The sequence below is a fragment of the Andrographis paniculata genome, unplaced genomic scaffold (assembly GCF_009805555.1).
Source record: "Andrographis paniculata isolate CXL003 unplaced genomic scaffold, ASM980555v1 Contig25END, whole genome shotgun sequence".
NCBI classification, from domain to species: domain Eukaryota; kingdom Viridiplantae; phylum Streptophyta; class Magnoliopsida; order Lamiales; family Acanthaceae; genus Andrographis; species Andrographis paniculata.
In genome coordinates this window covers 886,766-905,643 of record NW_026137546.1, presented here as the reverse complement: position 1 = coordinate 905,643, position 18,878 = coordinate 886,766, and positions in this window count along the sequence as shown.

Genomic DNA, 18,878 nt, shown 5'->3' with positions numbered 1-18,878 from the left:
ACATGCTTAATTATTTTAAATTAAATTAATTTTTTTTAGGTTTTGATTAAATTAATTTTGATAAGTTGTGGTGATGATAGTTGGCTAATATAATTAACTTTATTTGCACATGAAAGATGATGATGCATGCATCCATGAGACACAACATGTTTGTACACGATTATTCCTTTACGTATTCAAATTGTTATAATAGTGTTTGCCATCTTGTCTCAATTTTAATTATTTTATTTTATTCAAAATACAAAAATAAAACGAAATTTAATTTGATTTGATTTGATTATTTATTTATTTCCATATATATATATATATAGGGCACAAGAAAGAATTGAATTAGAAAGAGAGCAAAGGTGGGATGTGCATGCATACACAAATATGTATGTATCCTTCGATGGTGGAACTAAAGTGAAAAGGGTTAAAAATTGATCATGGGTTTCAACTTATTTTACTTTTTATTTTTAAAGACTTTGTTGTAGAATTTTTAAAAAATTATATCGTTAGCATTTTTTTCAATAAAATGTTATATTAAATATGTTTTTTCTATTATAAAATATCATATCAAATATGTGCATTTTACTAGTTTGTATATCAAAAGTAGGCTGATATTATACTTCCTCCGTCGTTCAAATCTATGCTTATTTTCTTTTTTGGGTTGTCATCGAAAAATATTCTCATTTTTTTTTAGGTAAAAAATTATTCCATTTTTGTACTATTCTTTACTATAAAAAGAAAAATTAACAATTATTACCCACTTTTATTAAAATTCGTGTCCGATTAAATAAGCACATATTTGCACTACGGAAGAAGTATTTAGTAAAAAAATACAATTTTTATTTAAATCATTATCCACTATCTTTTTCTTCTATTTCTATTATTGTTACAAGTGGATTCCATATAAATTTTACATATATATTATTAATTAATTCAAAATTACATTAGTAATCATGTAAAAATTTTAATTTTATCTTTAAAAAAAGTATAAAAATAATATTAAAATGATTTTTACGTTTCAATAAAATTAGCATACTTGATCTAAATACGGAGATTTAAAAACATAAGTATTATATTAAAAAGTGATAAAAGTACCAAAAAAATATATATATAAAAAATAGTTTTTTGATAATTTTTTGAAAATTAAATAGAAATTAAAGAAAATAAAAAAAATATAGAGAAAATTGTAAAAAATATCTCACACTTATACTTTATTATCACTTTTGTCATGTATTTATGTTGCTGGCAAAATATATCTCACATGTTTACAAAAGTCACTCCCGCGCATAATATTCATACCACGCACGGCCAAATAATAAAAATAACGACTTTTGCAAATATGTGTGATATATTTTACCAGCGAGATAAATATAGGACAAAATTAATAATGAATCCTATCTAATTTGATCTAAAAAATATCCAACCTGAAAACTGTATCTAGCCCAGAGAAACCCTCTATCTCCAAGCTCCTTGTATAATTGGGCAAGCTTTGATGCCTCTCCTCCCAAGAAGTTGCGGGTCATGAACGTGTGGAATATTTTTTAAAAAAATATTGTAATATGCGTGTGCGGCAAGTGGATGTATTCATTGCTATACATTGTGGGTATATGCGTGTGTGATGTTGCGAATGTGGGGGGTTTCATTTTATCTTTAATTTATTAATTAATTAATATATATATATATATATATATTATTGAATAATAATTTCTCGTGACTAATAACATGTGCTTTTTGCTATTCAGAGGCTGACGTAAGCATGAACATACAATAATAAAGTATAATTAGTAAGTAATTAAAAAATTATATTAATAAAAATAATTATGGATTAAATTAAGATAAATAAATAGTTTAATTAAAATTAAGAAAATTATAAAATTTAAAATTTAAAATGCGATTAAAGTGCATAATTATATTTCCAAAAATAGAAATGACAAATTATGTAGAACAGACGAAAATAGAAAATAGAGACAAATTACGTAGGACGGAGGGAGTATAAAATAAAAATAAAGTTTTTTTAGGTTATGTTTTGATATTTTGGTATATTTTAAGAATAATATATATATATATATATTGATTGAAACAATTATTTGACATATAAGTGTAAATTAAAACATAATTTATGATTTAATATATAAAAAAATAGATATTATGATGTTTTAAATAAATAATAATAATTAAATATATATATATGTCATTATACATTAGTATAAAAATAAAAGAATATTTGATTTATAAAATTTTGACAATATAAACCTATGGGTTGAAACCTCAATCATGTGAGTAATTTTAGAGTGTGTTTGTTTGATGGATTTTTGTAGGATTTTCATTATTCTCGATTTTTTTTTTCAAAAATATAAAATTAAATATTTATTTTTATTTTTTATATTATAATAAAAATTAATTTACATTCAAGATATTACATTATACAATTATTTAAATTTAAAATTTTTACTATTCAAATTCTAATCCAAAATCCAAACTTTCGAACAAACAAATAAACATTAATAGTCCACGTGTCATTCACTGTCTCCCCTTAGAGCTTCCCTCTGCCTCCACTGCCTTAAATCATAGGTTTTGTCCATATTTAAAATTTTGTTATTAATTATAAAAATATGATTAAGATGTGTATTTTATTAAAAATATATATTATTATTATTATTGAAAATTATGGTTACATATTAATTAAAAGCAAACGCACCCACAATATTATTATATATCTTTATTATTTAAATTTATGTCTATCTGATTAGATACGAAATTTTTTTTAAAAAATAGATAAAAATAAAAAGTACGTGTTTATTTTTATAGTTAAAAAATAGTATTTTAATTAATAAAATAGAAAATTTGAGGCTTTCAATTGGCATAGTATTAATTAAAGTTTTTTATTATTTCACATATTAGTTTTAAAAATATATGGGTAAATTGTTTTTTTTTCAGTAACTTAACTCATAATTATTTTCGTTCCGTAGGTGGAGTCAGTCGCAAACTAGTTAAGTGCAAATTTTTTGTTATTTTAGTCCTCCGGCGCCGGAGACGACTGCGTGGCTCACCGGAAGCCACGTGTCCGTTAGGTGTCCCGGCAGGTCAGCGACACCTGGCGGACACGTGGATTTTATTTATTTTTATTTTTTTAAATTATTTTGATTGGACCAAATAAATAAAATTAAAAATAAATTTTAAAAAAATAAAATAAAAAATAAAATCCACGTGTTCGCCAGGTGTCGCTGACCTGGCGGAGACATGGCCTCAGGTGAGCCACGCGGACGTCTCCGGTGCTGGAGGACTAAAACCGCGAAAAATTTTCACTTATGAGATTAGTTTGCGACATGCTCCACTTACAGGATTAAAAAAACAGTTTACCCAAAATATATAGTATTAAATATTTTGTATATCAAATGTTACATTATATTATCATTATTGCATATATATATATATATATATATATATATGCACCGAATATACTTTTGGATCCTTCCAATTGTGATTGAAAATATTGGGCAATAAAATCGGGCAACTTTTCTTATAAAATTGCAAAAAATATTTCGATCTTTCGGCCGGCATCAAGGAACAGATGTGTGTTGAAAAAAAAAAAAGAAGAAGAAGAAAAGAAATTGAATAAAATTTTAAATAAAAAAAAATGTGTTACTATTCAAAATACTAATAATAATACTCCCTTCGTCCCACATAATTTGTCCTTATTTTATATTTTCGTTCGTCCCCCATAACTTGTTCTTTCTATTTTTGAAAATATAATTATGTACTTTAATCGCATTTTAAATTTTAAATTTTATAATTTTTTTTAATTTTAATTAAACTATTTACTTATCTTAATCTTAATCTACAATTATTTTTACTAATACACTTATTAATTACGTACTAATTATACTTTACTTAAATTCTCGTATCTACTGTAATAGTCTCATATTCTCTGGGATGGAGGGAGTAATAATAATATGGATAAATATGATTATTGTAGAAAGAAAAATGCTCCTAACCAATGATAGATTGCAATAATTCAGTGAAAAGTTATTACAGACAAAAAAAAAAAAATCATCCACAATGAATATTGATGATTGAAATATTTTCCTAATTCAAAACCCAAATTACATTTAAATTTAAAGAAAATACAAAACAAATTTGGAGTGCATTAGTGACACACATACACACAAACACGATAATATTTGTATTTTTTATATATATAAAAAATTAATAATTAATGAGAATTAATGTAGATTGTATGTTTACTTATGAGTTCGTTTCTTATCAAACTTATTTAAGATACTAAAAATATATATTATTTAATTTTTATTTTTATTTAAAAGATTAAATTTGATAATTAAGTCATTCTATATTTTTATATTATCGATACGATTCTTAATACTTTAGTTAAAAAAATATCTCTAACTAAAACACTAAACAAATAAATTTAAACTACATAAAAATAAATAAACAACAAGAAATAGAGCATTTATATATATATATATATATATATGAGTAAAAAAACCTAAAAGTGGGAATATCATCACATATTTATTTTCATTGGATCATCAAACTATTATATTTAAGTTTAGAATAAAATAAAAAAAAATAAAAAATAGATCTTAATAATATATGTGGAACAAAATTAATTGCCTCTTTTATTGTTTATTTATTTGTTTGTTAAAGTTGGTCATGTAGCCATCCTTCAATCTCATTCTACTTTCTTATATTTTGTATGTATTTATATATATATATTAGAGTGACTCATTGTGTAGTCTATTTATCCAGCTGAATGTGTAATTTAGAAAATACTTCAATTTATTTTTAAATCAATCAAAATTGGTGAATATTATATATATATATATATATGGATATTTATTATAAAGTTGAGTTCGTTTGTTTGTATTGTTTATTTAATTTTTATTATTATATATTATAATAATTCCTAATTTTCATTCTAAATAATTACATATATTAAATGAAAATAGTTTTTATGTACTTCTCCGTTCCACATAATTTATCCTTATTTTTTAATTTTGTTAGTCCCACATAACTTGTTTTATCTATTTTTGGAAATATACTTATACACGTTAATCATATTTTAAATTTTTAATTTTAAAATCTTTTCAATTCTAATTAAACTATTTGATTATCTTAATCTACACTTCTTAATTATCTACTAATTATATTTTACCTAAATTATCGTATCTAACCCAAATATCTGGGACTGATGGAGTAATATTTTTGTTAAAAAATAATAATAATAAGTCTGTTTAGCGTTTTTAGATGAATTGATTTTATTGTTTTTTTTGCTATGAGAGATTGTCTTGGTAATATAAAAAATAATATTATGTATTGAATGATTTACTTTTCATGAGTGAATTATTTATATACTATATTAACATGTGCATATTTGTATTTTTTTAATAATATTTATGAAAAACTGTTTCATCGATAAATACCGAGTCAACATTCTGAATGAATTTTATAGAAAATCGCAGTAGTTATATAATTTCATTTTTTATAAATTTTTTAAAATAATAATTTGATACGAGCTTATATATATATATATATTGGAGAATGAGAAATATAAATGATAAAATGAATAGAATAATTATTATTAGTTGACTTTACAATATCAAGTAGTGTTTGTTTTATTATCTATACTTCTATTAATATTTTTAATATAAATATGTAGATATCAATTATAATATTTAACTTTAATAATTGATTTTTAATATAAATATGCAGATATCAATTATAATATTTTATTTTTTAATATAAATATGTAGATATCAATTATATATATATATATATATAAACACCTTAAATTAGTACCAATTTATTTTTCCTATTGAAGAATCATTTAATTTACAATTAATTGATTTATTTATTAATAATTAATATTAATTTGATTGACAAATGATATGCCAAATGCCCCTCAAAGTTGAGACTGAAGATAGTGTTGTGTTACTTTGATTTTTACCTTTTTAATTTATTAAAGTTTTTCTTTTTTATCTCTACCAATAGTTAGTGGCTAAGGGTTTGTTTGTTTGTTGACTTTTCTATTTCCTTTTTTTTTTTTTTCTGAAATTGATTTTGTGTATTTTTAAAAAATAAAATAAAATATTATATAGTTGATGCCTATTATAAAAATAAAAATAATAATAATTATGCTCAACATTATTTTTTATACAAATTATTATATTCAATAATTATTTTATATAAAAATATTAAAATAAATAATAAAACCACAATTAAACTCACTTCTTATTTTCATTTATTATTATTATTATTATTATTTTACAAAAGAATCAACTTTGTGTCACTTTCGTTTTAAGGTTACCTCAGTGCTTTCAATTAATTAAATTTTAAACTACAAATCATTCACATGTATAATTAATAATAAATATTAACTAATTATTTTCATTCTTAAAGTCACGAATCAACTTTCATATTAAATAAAATTATAAAAAAAAATTAAAAAGGTTATTTTCAATCCTTTTTACCGAAACTAAAGATTTGATTTGGTTCGATAACAGTAATATATATTATATACTAATGTTCATATGTTGTAAAAATCTAATTCGTTGAACCAAAATTACCTTTGAAAATATTTTTTTTACATTTTTATATGTCTCATTTAAAAGTATATATTTTATAAGCAATATTATAGTAAAAATAATTAAATATTAAGACGAATATATCCTTTAACCTTTATATAAATTATAAATATATTATTACATATACAGTTAATTTATATATAAAATACAAAAAAAAAAATGTCAAAATTACCTTACATATTTTCATTAATTAATAAAATATTATTATTATTTTTTCATCTACGTACTACAAAATCTTAAATAATCCATTTGGATCGGAACAAAAGTATAAAATTTTAATAAACTACTGAGACTTTTTTTTTTGCTCGTGGATTTTTAATCCAAATGCTATTAGTATTTGATTTTTTTTTTCAAAAATAAATAAATCAAATACATATTTTTTTATATTATATTAAAAATTAATTTTATATTTAAAATATAATTCTGATTAGAAAATATAGAGAAGAAACCATAAATGTTGTATAGAATGTTCGCATGTTGTTGGACATGAGTCCAAAAGCACATAAACGAGAAAGAAGCTCAAAGACAAGAGTAGTGCCAAAGCTTATTGGCCACGGAGCCGCTCAACAGCAATGGAGCTTTAAGTCTCGGAGCCAAAGACTGCTGCTTCCACAGGGCCAAAAGCAGCGGCCTCCATGGACCTTAGGGCAGCAACTTCTTGAACTATGGAGACTCCATCCCGGAACAATGTTTCCGTAAGGTCAGAAAGTGTTGTCTCCATTGGGTTGAAAACAACTACCTCCATTGGACTGCGGTGCTTCCACAAAGTAGAGGAAGGTTGCCTCCACAAGATAGAAAACAACAGCTTCCATGGGATCACTACCTCCGTTGACCCCGGGTTAATAATTTCATACTTAACATTAGTTGAGGGCCTATGCACTTTCATACTTTATTCAAAAAGCTCCATGGAACAAGCCAACAAGAGGAAAACCGAATATTTCATTTAACTTAAGGTTGTTGGGGATACATTCCCGTGGACCGGCTAGGAGTACGATAGAAACAAGTCGGAGTAAGCGACAGATCTGGTCCAGAGGCAATAGAAGAAGTTCAGAGCAGGTGGATCCGGTCCAAAGGCAATAGAAGCAGTTGGGAGCTGATGGAAGGAGATTACAAGGTGGTTAAAGCTGATGGAAGAAGGTTACCAGGGAATTGATGAAAGGAGGTTACCAGACAGTTGAAGGCAGTGGAACGAGGTTACTAGGCAATTGGAGGTAGTAGTGGAAGGTTACCAGGCGGTTGAGAGTAACGGAGGAATAAGTGGAACTGCCATTTTTAGTGAGAAGAGACGGTTATTCTATCTTGGGATTAAAACTAGAAAAAAACACATCACACACACGCACAAGAAGATCAACTCATATTTTTCTCTATTTTTTTTTCATGTTCTAGTTTCGTTTTTAGGCATTTTAATTCGAATTATATGGCTTTATATTTCTAGCATATTTTTATCCGTTTTCCAGTATATTTATCCGAGTTTTAGTAGATGTTAGTTTAAATCCATCGAAATCGGTCGTTTAGACTCGAAGCCTCGTGTAAAATCAAAGCCGTGCAGGCTCCATTGTAGGAGCCGCCTCCAATCCGACGACGGACAGACTCTTTGGAGTACTTCCGGAACCTACACCGATAAATCGACGAACATTCTTGAAACATTCGAATTTTAGGATCCAACACATATATTGTTGATTCTCTTATATATGTGTTATGTTAGTGACTTGTCTGATGAATATATCTTGTGTGAATTATTGTTACAAAAATCAATTGTAGTATACGTTATCTGCTGTTATAAAATGGTATAAATTGATGTTATATGTTACCAGTTCAATTATTATATTCGTATTATATAAACATATAGTTTATATATATTATTTTTTTTTCAACAATGTAGTTTATATTGTTGACTTATATATAATGTGGTTGATGTATATATAATTGGTATTGTCAGTGTTTGTATTGATTAAATACCAAAAAGACTAAAAAGAGTATGATTTAAAATTTTACTACTTCAAATCAAATCTAAAATCACATCACTAAGATAAATGCACTCTTTATTTTTTTAAAACAAAAATAAATAGTGAAAAAACAATTATTTAGTATTATCTTCATCCGATTCTAAAGGTTTTATTTACTGCTTTCAATTCTTATTATTTTTTGCGTGATATTTAAATATTAATTATTATATCAAAATATAATATAAATTAATAAAAAATTACAAAAATACTTACATTAATTTCTTATAATGCTAATAAAAAAATATTTGTACAAAATAATTATATAAATATAAAAAAAAATGTTTGTACAAAATAATTATATAAATATAAAAATATTTTTAATATTAAATATTATAAAGTAAAAAAAGGCTGACGAATGAAGTATTATATTTTATAAATATAGCCTAAATTTATATTTCATTTATGATTTCCATGCAAAATAAATGAAGCGCATGCAAGTGGAGCCGCAGCCGCGGCTTGTATATATATCACAGATTTGCATGAGAGAGACAGACAGGCAAGTGGCAGAGTCGACTGGGACCGGCGCAGCGGCGTGGCTGGCTGGCTGGCTGGCCGGCTGTGCTTCACAAGGTAACAGACGTCTGGGTGAAGGCAACTAACGACAACGCTACACGGCGTCAACTACCGACCAAACGCCGTCACTATTTGGTTGGTAAATTCCGGCCGACACCCAAGTCAACGTCCAATTACCTAATTCATTTATTAAATAATCCCTTTGTACATCAAATTAATAAATGAGGATAATAGATTGTTCTTTTTGAGTTTCATTTTGTATATATATAGATTTTAAGTAATATTTTGTAAAATTAAATAATATATTTTTTATAAAAATTAATAAACTTTTTTTCTTAAAAAAAGAGAATAAGAAGAAAGTACATTTAGACCTTGGTATATATGTATTTTTTTATATAAATATAAAATATTATATTTAATATTTAATTTTTAAATAAATAGTAGAGTTTTGTTTACTTAGTTTTTTAAAGGTGTGTTTGTTTGAAGGATTTTGAAGGATTTTGACTATTCATCCAATTTTTTCCCCCCAAAAACATCAAATCAAACACCTATTTTTCATTTTTTATATTATACTAAAAATCAATTTTACATTCAAAACATCACATCAAATCCTATTTATATCACATCATATAACTATTCAAATTCAAAATTTTTACTATTCAAATCCCAATCCAAAATCCAAACCCCCAAACAAACACACCCTTATACAATTATTAACACAATAAATAATATATACTCTTTACTTATTTTTTTAAAAAATATTTTTCAACACACAATATTATTTTACATTTTCAACACAAATTTTCATACATAACATAAAAGTACATCAATCTAATTATAATATAAAATGAACAAACCCTATATTATTAGTATATTTTCAATAAATAAAAATAAAAAATAAATGAAATCAAGACAAAATAACACATGATCAAATAAAAAAAAAAAATCATGAATAAATGGTCAAAAAACTTTAATTAAAAGAAAATTGATATACCCATCTCGTACTAATATGTTTTTTTTTTTTTCCACATAAATAAAAAAAATGGTTAACATTCTATTCATTATTTTTTTTTTCCTTCAAGAAACTATTGAATTAAACATTTATTTTATATTTAATATATTAAAAATATTTTTTTATTCAATATATTTTCTAAACACATATTTATATTACAATTCACATCAAATATAATTTTAATTAAATAAATATTTTATCATTTTGAGAGCTCAAACTCAAATCTAAATTAACTTTAAAAAATACACCTTAAGACATTGGCCAAAAACACTAAACAAATGGAATTTGATTTGAAGAATATTTATTTAAATTTTAATTTGAATAGTATTTTTTTTTAAAAAAAAATCTTTTATTATATATAATACTCCCTCCGTCCATAAACTAATATCATATTTTCCTATTTGGTACGTCCAACAACTATTGTCTTGTTTCTCTTTTTAAACACAAATTTTACATTTTTACCCTTCATTCATTTATTACTTTTAATATCTACCATACAATTAAGGGCAAATTTGTCAATTCATAACAAAAAGATAATCACCTAAAAAATCGTGCAAATATATTTTAGGACAATAGAAATTGAACGGAGGAAGTAATATATCTATATCTAAAATCGTATATTAAATTATATTGATTTATATTTAAAAACAAAAAAAAAAAAAAAACAAAAACCATTTGTTTACATAAATACTTTTAAATATTTTTTACACTATTATTAATAATACTCCATTCGTTTCATATTCATTTATTTTTTGCACGTAATTTTAAAAATATTAATATTATATTGAGATATAGTAAGAATAGAGTAGAAATAATTAAAATAACTTTATTAGTACGTGTGATATAAATGTAATGATATTTGTGTAATATATTGTAAGTTGTAAGGGTATTTCTAATATTAGGTAGATAGTACAGTTACTAAAAAAAAATAGATATTTTGTTATGGGACAGACTAAAATGAAAAAATAAATACTTTGTTATAAGACAGAGGGAGTATATATTTTCAAATCACGTAAAATACACACGGCCTCTCATAAGACACAAATCTCCATTTAAACATAGCCTAAAATTTACGATCATATCTGTAAAATAATAAATAATAATAATAATAATTGATCATGCCCAATAATATCCTACCAATAAATTTGACACTTAATTTGGCACCTACAATAATAAATTTAAAATATAACATTAAATAAATGTTTAGGTATTTCGGATATTGAGCTACCATTTAATTTATTTAATTGAACATGGGATTTTTATTGAGGACTATGATGTGTGCGTATAAATAAATTGAATGTCGTGACTATAGTCAAATTATTGATTACTTTACTTCGTCTTTGAATTATTAATGTGGTCCAAATATAATATTCACAAAATAAATAAAATAATTGTGGTTCCAATAAATATATGTATATTTTTTTTAAAATTTATTGTGGTCCAAATTTTTTGAATGACGTGAAGATTATCATAAATTTCCTTTTAAGAAAAAAACAAATTATATAAATTAGAATGTCCCAATAAATTTATGCAGACAAAATATCTTGTCAGACCCAAGTGTCTTATAAAGTAAGAATAAATAAAAGAAGTAAAAAATTATAATTGAATTTTTGAAAGAAAAAAAAAATAAAAATAGTATTTTAGTTGAATTTTGGCATGCTTTTATTCTTTTTATTTAATTTTATTGGAGTGGAAAATAGGACTGAATGTAACGCTACTTTTTTTTTTTTTTACTATATAAATTCTACGATTTTCTTATAAAAATGTATAATTTTATTATTATTATATATTCTTTTTCATTTGAAATCAATTTTTCAATTTTATCATTTTAATCTTTCCAAATCAATCACCAATTCATTTTTTAAGTACTTGTACTTGCAATATAACTTAAATATTTTGTTTTTATATATTATTACAACAACTATCAATTTATATATAAATACATTAAAATTTTAAAGAGTATAATTCTCTGTTCATTCATCTATTGTATTATTTATATAGTACTAATATTTTTAAATTTACTATATGCAGAAAAAATAAATGAATAAATACAAAATACGTGGGAGAAAATGTTACTTACTCTTTTATTTATTTATTTATTTTTTGGATAACGTGGGAATTCGCAATCACTATTCGAAAGTGCGCACTGAGTAAACCCCGGCCGAACCTAATACCTTGCAAACTAGGTCCGACGAGGAAGTCACACTAAGCGAACCATGTGTGGCAATATACTTGTAATTTTGTACATGTGTTTTAATATAAATGAATAATAATAAATATTTTGTTCTTTTTTTTATATAATAAAAATAGATGTACTAATAATTTATTTTGTTTTTTAAAGAGAATGAGATATTTTCGATATTGAATGACAAAAGCAATAACATTTGAGGACATTTAGCACATGTTCATCATGTCAATAACACTAGGCTTTGGATTTTGTTATTGAAATTTAAATAGTAAAAAAATTGAATTGGAATAATTATATAGCTTAATATAAATAAACATTGATTTGATACTTTAAATATAAAATAAATTTTATTAAAATTTAAAATAAAATATTTAATTTGATTATTATTATAAAGATTTTTAATGAATGCTACAATATTTTAAAAATATTCCAAAAGAAGACCGTCTTCCTCTCCTATTAGTTATGTATAGTATTGTATATTTTTTTAGGAAAAAATTTGTATTTACTTTTGTTCCTTTTTGTTTTTTACTAAATTATTTATTCTTTACTATCTTCATTTATTTTTATTTTTTATTTTTAACTATTATTACTAATTTGAGATATTTAGAAAATTTCATAACCTTTTTGTACATTTTTTACTATCTTAAATATACTTTATAAAATTATTTTTAAAATGATAAAAAAAAATTAAAATTACAAAAGCTAAAATAAAATACCAATTGTAAAAATAGTGTATGTATTATTATTCTCCATCTACCCTAAAAGAATCATTTTATTTAATTATTTTTACTCAGTTTAAAAACAACAGTCCTATTAGCATAATCAATTTGATATTAATATTTTTTAAAATTTATGTTCAAAACTTATGCGACTATTCTTTTGGAACAAATGAAATATAATCGTACTATAAAATTTAAAGTAAAAGTCAAATTGCTCGGTAGACAAATTCAGCCCGACCCTGACCCGTTTTAATGTGGCCAAGTTAAGAAAATGCCATCCGAACCAACTCGGATCGGGTTAATACATAAAAAAAATAATAATAATAATGATTAAAACTATTAATAATATATAATAAGTACATTATAAGCTTATTATATGAATATAAATTTATTAATTAATATTAAATGCATTAATAATAAATGTAAAATAAATATATTGATAATAAACCAATATAATAATGGATTATGAGTTTAGATGGATTGGAAATATTTTTTATAGGTCGGATCAGCTGTTATACTAAAATTTTCAATCGGTTCCCACTTAAAATTGGACCAAATCAAATGGTTTTGGGTTGATCCGTCTAACCAAGTTGAGGTAAAAGTTAGTTCATATATGCGATGTTTTGAATAAAAAATTAATTTGATTTATAATAGTTTTAATTGCATTTTAATCTCATATAGAAAAACAAAAATAAAAATAAAAATCATTTATATAATTATTTTATTTAATATAGTACAAAGAATTTAATTTTTTATTCAAACTATTATACTCCATCAATTCTTTAACAAAATATTTATTTTTTATATTTTATTTTTATATATTCCAAAATGAGATTTTTTTTAAAAAAAATAATTGTATTATCCACCTAATATTAAAAATATTTTTGTAGTTTCTAATATATTATATAAGTCTCATTATTTTTTTATTGCATAATACTAATAAAAATATTTTTGTCATTTTTTATATTTATACTGCATATCAATATAATACTAATATTAAAAAATTGATATGTAAAATGCAATGAGATACTTTTTTTTTCAAGAGGTAAGTAATATCAAATATCTATTTATATCGCATTAATTATTATTTTAATTCAATTTTTAATGTTTCAAACTCTAAGAATTAATTATAAACCTTCGAGGAACTTTCAATCAATATTTAGCGGGTTTGTTTTAAGATAAATTGAAGATGTATTTTATTTTATTTTTTTTTAAATCGAGGTATAGAGAATTATATAAAGAAATATAAAAATAATGAATAATGTATGATATATTAATATTTTTAAAAAAATATATATTTATTTTTGTTGTTAAAATAACACATAGTAATAAAATACATTAAAAAGATAGGATTACAAAGTAAGAATAAATTTAATAGCTATAAAAAACAATATTTCAAAAAAATGTTTCAAATATGATAATTTTACTTTTTTATATATAAAAAATTGATAAATAATGTGAAAATTATTTTGAAAAATAAAAAATAAAAATAGAGCGTTATTATCAGAAGACAAAGTTGTATTTTTTATACTCTCTCCGTCCCATATACCGTGTCTGCTACACTGTCTACACGGTATTTTAGGAGATGTATAATTAGTAGATAATTAAGAATGTATTAGTGAAAATAATTATTCTATAATATAAATAATTATAAATTAAGATTAAGATAGCTAATTAGTTTAATTAAATTTTAAAAAAATAAATTTAAAAATTTAAAATGAGATTAAAGTGTGTAATCATTTTCCATAAAAAGAAAAGTAACATGGAATATAGGACACACAGAAACGACAATATGTACATAATATGCGGGACAGAGGGAATATTAAATAACAGTAATTGAAAATTAAAAAAAAAAAAACAAGATTTAACAAAAATATAATACAATTTCTACTTTGCATATACTTATTACTTCCAATCATTATTTAATACAAAAGTCAAATTAAAAAATAAAAATAAAAATAAAAAACAAACAAAAAACACAAAAAACTCAACGAAACAAGTATTTAATTAATTTGTCCAAGTTTATTGTCATTTTATAAAATTGAAATATTTGGATAAACATGTTATTGTGTGTATATATATATATTATTTTAGAAATAATATATAATAAATCCAAACATGCATTGAATGTTCGCCAACACAACAAATACGTATGGGCCTTAACTATTTTATTCCAAATATTTATACCAATTTAGGCAATAAAATTATTCCATTCTAAGATTATTCTTATTTAAGTGTATCTTTACTACAAACTCATTTTTTTTTAATTTCATTTTATTTATATTTATTTGAGGCATCATTACTTGCAATAATTATTCAATAAATTATACTCCCTCCGTCCCACATAATTTATTCATATTTTCTATTTTCGTCCGTCCTACATAACTTGTTCTTTATATTTTTTGAGTTATAATTATGCACTTTAATAGCATTTTAAATTTTAATTTTTATAATTTTTATAATTTTAATTAAACTATTTCTTTATCTTAATCTTAATCTATAATTATTTTTACTAATAACTTCTTAATTACTTATTAATTATACTTTATCTAAATTCTCGTGTCTACAGTAATACACCCATGGGACGGATGGAGTATACCAACGTAACTATTTTTTTAAGTTAACAAAGGTTTTTGTTAATTTTTTGTTTTTGGGTGGATATATATAGTTTTTTTTTCTTGTTTTCTTATATATATGAGGTGCAATAATTATATTAAAAATTATGAGTTTATTTGTTTAGTATTTTAGTTTGAGATATTTTTATTATTTTTTGTCTGTCCATTTAAAAATATCGTTTTCTATTATAGTATCACACATTAATATCAAAATAAAGATGTTGGATCACAATCCGATCGATTAGCAAATGTCATAAAGGTGAATAACATTAATTTCCACATAATACAACATATGCGCATATGTTGGGTTATAAAATATTGTATTCTATGTTATAACATAACCTATGTTGATTAGGTTGACCGGATAAGCATGAGATCTGTGCTTTCAAAATAATTTTTTATTTTTATATAAATTACAAACTTATATTACGCACATATATATATATAATATAAAGGATAAAAATGTCAAAATTATTTTACACGTCTAAACTAACCAATAAAATACTATTATTTTATTTTTCATTTTTCAATATATTATAAAAATTCAAATGGATACTTTCATCCGAAACTGAAAACATAATAATTTGTGTTGAATTGTTTACTTTTGTAACAAAAAAAATATAAATATTATATATAAAAAAAATCGTGTAAAAAAAAATTAATTGAGTGAACAAATTTAATATTTAATGTTGAATAGTTAATTTTTTGGTTAATTGATAAAGTGTATAAATTCAATATTTTGCACATTTTATATTTTTTAATATTTTATCTCACTTAAAGTGTTCATCATTTATTAATATATTTATTAATTATAATATTTTAAAAATTTTTGAATGTACATTTTTATTTGGACGGTATAATTAATTTTTGTGAAAAATCGTATAATTAAAAATACTTAATAAATAAATCCAAAATAGTAACAAGATTCAACCAAATATACACATGAATCAATAAAAAAAATTGTATTATTAAAAAAATCTAAAACACTTGACGTTTATAATACAATTCAATAAATACGTTGTAATTTAATTAGATTACAAATTTTAATTAATCAAATACTAGAAGTCTTTTTGGTTAGTGATATTTTTTTTAATAAAAATTTAATTTAAATATAATACTATATATAATAATATATTTTTTCAAGTAAGTAAAACTTTGAAGAATATAAATTTTAAAAAATAACTAAAAGAACTTATTTTATAAAAAATAAAGACCATCTAAATGAATTAATGTCAATAATATAAAATTTTTTTATTGAGTTAATTATTATTTTCTTCCTTACAGATACCATGTCTACGTTGTCGTTTCTGTCCGTCTCACATACCATGTCACTTTCCTTTTTTGAAAAATGTTTACACACTTTAATTTCATTTTAAATTTTATTTTTAATTTTAATTAAACTAATTAGTTATCTTAATCTTAATTTATAATTATTTATATTATATGATAATTATTTTCACTAATACATTCTTAATTATCTACTAATTACACCCCTCTTGTCTATGGCAGACACGGTATCTGAGACGGAGGGAGTATTTGATAACATTATGCTATCGAATGATTCATGATTATTATATATTATCTTATTATATTATCACTGTATATGTTACCTCAATTATTTATTTTATCGTGACCCAATAAATCAGAATAAATTCAGTTGTAACATATCATATTGAGTTTTATACTCCATCTGTCATTTATCTATTTATTTTTTTTATTTTATATGTTTTGATTGTATAGTATAAAGATTGTATGAATATTAAATTTACCCCTAAAAATAGACAAAATAATTAAATAATAATATAAATGATTTTTTATGATAATATACTCAATTGTAAATTTTTTATTAATAATAATTAAATTTTATAGGTTGTATGAAAAATTATATTCCTAATATAAAAAATAATATTTTGTATTAAATTGCTAATTTTTATTAATAATAATTAAATTTTATAGGTGGTATGAAAAATTATATTGCTAATATAAAAATAATATTTTGTATTAAATTGCTAATTTTTGTGAATAAATAATATATATAAGTATATATTGTATTAATATGTATATGTATATTAGTATCTTTTAATAATATTTATAAATTATTGTTCCGTTCAAAAATATTATATAAACAAACTCATTGATTATGAATAAAAGAAGTATATAATTTAATAGTAATAATAATACTCCCTCCGTCCCAAAATGTTATCTTATTTTTTTATTTTCGTCCGTTTCAAAACAATTTATTTATTTTTTTATTTAGTAAATGTGGTCCTTATTTTATAACAAAATTATTCATAATTTTTCAAACTATCCTTAATTATTACTCTAATCTAACTTTTTAAAATCCTTCGAAAAGTAAGGACATTTTAGTCTTTTACATTCTACTTTATACTCACTTTTAATTAAATACTACTCCCTCCGTCCCAGATACTATTTCCACGTTGCCGTTTATGTCCGTCTTACATACCATGTCACTTTTCTTTTTTGGAAAATGATTACACACTTTAATCTCATTTTAAAATTTTAATTTTTTAAATTTTAATTAAACTAATTAGTTATCTTAATCTTAATTTATAATTATTTATATTATAGGATAATTATTTTCACTAATACATTCTTAATTATCTACTAATTACATCCCTCTTAAAATACCTTAAAATACCGTGTCTACAATGTAGCAGTATCTGGGACGGGACGGAGGGAGTATTATTCCTTAATTTTCGTGGCAGCACCCAAGACGTCTCTTTTGGGACGGAGGGAGTAGATTTTTTAAAAATAGATTTATTTTTTTTTAGAATTTGAATTTTCAAAAATTTAAAATAACAACAAAAATTAATTTTTGATAATACATTTTATATTAAAAACTAATATTATTTAATATATATGTTTGTATATAGAAATTATTGGTAATAAATACTTGCCAAAACTTTAGAAATAAGCACGTGAACAGTGGCAAAAATAATCAGCAAAATTTGCGGATATAAATTATCTCACGCAATTAAAAAAAGGGAATAATTTCTCTTGTAATAAAAACAAAAATGACAATGTCGACCAGATTCCTTTTCTTAATTGAAAGCGTTGACTATAAGTGGCCCACAGAGTCAAACGCCGTATGTACGTGGCGCAATCTGAGCCGCAGATGTACCAATCAAGTGACATCGACGGCTAGAGATAGGCGGAGTAAATTACAAAGAAGTACCCGCGTCGCAGAGAATCACTACCGCCCAAAATGATCTAT